The sequence below is a fragment of the Tupaia chinensis genome, unplaced genomic scaffold (assembly GCF_000334495.1).
Source record: "Tupaia chinensis unplaced genomic scaffold, TupChi_1.0 Scaffold000392_1, whole genome shotgun sequence".
Lineage (NCBI taxonomy): Eukaryota > Metazoa > Chordata > Mammalia > Scandentia > Tupaiidae > Tupaia > Tupaia belangeri.
This window is the reverse complement of record NW_006159894.1, coordinates 2,570,885-2,573,889: the sequence shown is the minus strand read 5'-3', so window position 1 is coordinate 2,573,889 and position 3,005 is coordinate 2,570,885.

The window sequence follows — 3,005 nt, the reverse complement described above, 5'->3', positions numbered from 1 at the left end:
TTCTTTCTTCCATGAGTGAGAGAAACAATAAGGTCTCAACACCATAAGGCACCCCCCACCTTCAGCCAGCCGTGGATCGTGGGTGGGCACACACGTGCCTGGTGTGCTCAGGCAGGTTTCCTCACTTGAACCTGGAGCCTTCCCATGTGGGTCAGCCTTGCAGAACATGCTGCTTTGCTGCTGCAACACCACCTGGCCTCTGCCTGGGGCATTTTATGAAATTCTACACTGTAACAGGAAGAGGACTGGAGGATAAAATTAGTTAATTTAGGTACAAATCTTTTTTACATATATATATGTATATATATATATATATATATATTTATAACTTTTGCAATCTAAAACTGACCTAAACCCCCTAAGCATCTAGAGAGAAGTCCAAGGTTCCCACTGATATTGCAATAGATTCCCAGGGGTAATAGTCATTACTATGGTCTCTGTGGTTGTCTCAGTATAGTTTAGCTGCACCATAGCAAGGAGGTACTGAAGACCAGCCTCCATACTAGAGCTGAGTTTCAATAACTTAAGCTGCTTAGGGTGGTCCTACATCCCCAAGTCCAGTTAGATTCAGAACTCAGTCTGAGCCAATTAGCAGGTGGCATTCTTCCAGCTAACAATTAGGTCGGCAATGGACCCACAGAGCCGTTGACCTGAAAAGAGGTTTGCTGAGAGGGCTCTGAGAAAAATCCCTCTGCTGTTCAGAGAAAATTGTCCTCTCGATGCACGATGTAGTAGTGTCTGGAGGCAAGTTGTAGAACATTGTAACAATCCCATGGAAAGGCAGAGCCAAGAGAATCACAGGAAGTGGGGCTGGAGTCATTGGATTAAGTCAACTCTTAAGTCTGGTCTACCTGTGGACTTAAGAGTTAGGTGAGTCAATAAATAAGCCACTTGCAGGAGCCTGTCTACATTGGAATCTCTGTTATTTTTTACCAAAAGCATCCAGATGCAGAAACCTCCTCTCCACTTTCCTGTTCCCCTGAAGTCTTATACTCATCCACCTCTCACCATTGTGACTCTTCTCCTTAGTTGACCCATGGAGGGCAGGCATGAAACATGCCCACAACACTTCTCACCCCAATCAGGTGAGTGCACCCATTGGGACTCAGCCAGGTACTTTTTCTGAAACTCCTCCACTCATCCCAGCCACTGGGGATCGCAGCTCAGGATGATCCCAGGGGCCTGGTCTCTTCACCCACCTTCACAAACTCAACAACTGGGATGTCACTGCACCACCTGCATTTCCATTCACAGCTGACCAGGCCCAGGACACACCCAAAGCCAGGCAGGTCCCACCCCAGAGCTCTCTCTCCAAGCTGGAGACCAACCCAGGAGGCTGCAGGTTGGAGAACCCCTTCCAGGCTACCTAGGGACCTGAACTCAAATGCAGATAGGCCAGGAAGCCATGGCTGAGGGAAGTGGGGATGAGGGACAGGAACATCCATGATCCAAAGCCAGTATCCTACTGGCACGCAGTGGCTCTAGTGGCTGCCTCTAACTCACAGCCCTCAGCTGAGACTGAAAGATTTTTGATTCTATGGTTTTAATACAAGCTCAGCTTTATGGATCTTTAAAAGAAGCCCCAATTCAAGCCAGAGATTTAAGAGCTTTGGACATTGTAAAGAATAAAAACATGACCAGATTCAGGGAGAGTGGGGACTTAGGCCTATACATGAAGGCAGGAATCTTGTCCCAAAAGGCTCGGGTGCACAGTGATCCCGTGACTGAGCAGGTAGGGCCAGCTGTGGTTGGAGACCATGCTCTGCTGTGAGCCCTTTGCCTGCTCTAAAGACCCTCAGAGCACATTTTTATCTCTATTAATTATCTCAGCCATAGACTCTTGTAACCGATCCGGGGGCACTCCAAGCTACCACCCCAGGCACCGCTTTTCTGCCATCCAGGTATTTGGGAAGCCGACTCGTAAACAGCAGCATGTGTGGTGAACATGGTCTTAGAGCATAGAAAGGCATTCATCATGGATCATGAAAACAGCATCAGTCTCAACAGCCCTGTGTGCTATGACGCTTTCATCTTCCATTTTCTGACCTTCTCCATCTCCCCTGCTTTTTAAGACTCCATGCTGCTTACTTTATCGTTCTTCAGCTGTTTTAAATATTATTAACTAAACCACAGTTTTCTCTCTTTTTTTTTCCTTTAAAGAATATTTATTTAATTTTATTTATTTACTTTAAAATTTGTGTTTGCCAGAGAGAAAGTGAGAAAGTAAGCTGCCAGGTCCAGGACTTGAACCATGGTTGACCTTGTGGGAGTCCAATGCCACCTGCTGGCTCCCATGGCTTTCTCTTAAGTTCAGGGGCTCCACCTGCAATTGTCTAGTAAGCCCTGAGTTTTCCATGGTCAGGAGGTTGGGAGGGTAACCTCTACAGACAGCCTAGCTCCTCTGGTATGTGACGGTTTTACCAGTGAAAATCTCCCAACGTGCATCATCACCTCCAGCATTTCAGGCTCCTGGGTATCACCTTGTACAATCTGCTCTCTGTTCAACCGTGAGTGCTCTCAATGGTAGTGAACCAGAACTATTTTCAAAGGAAGAGTTGGCAGGGCAACAAAACCGATTAGATGTCCAGGTCAATCAAAATCAAAAGTGATGGAAGCTCTGGATCCCTGCATAACCAGAAGTTGGCGATCTCTGTTCACAGACATGCTAAGTGGAAAGACTGATTTGGTCCTGAGATGGCAAATTTTGTAGGGCTGAGAAAGATGTGGGGGACACTTGCATCTTTGCTATCTGGAATCAGGTCACCCTCTGGTAAGTCATAAACCCTAAAGTTTTCTCCAATCAACTCAGAGAGTCAATGAGATGAGCTAGAATATACTAGGATATACAAGCTGCTGCAACCAATTTGCCACCACGTGATGCTGAGAAAGAGGTGCGGCTGGAGGCAGAGATGAGCCATGGAAACTAGGAACAGAGGTGTCAAGTGAGCCTCTGAAGCAGAGATGAGCCATGGAAACTAGGAACAGCTGAAGCAACCCATGCTGCC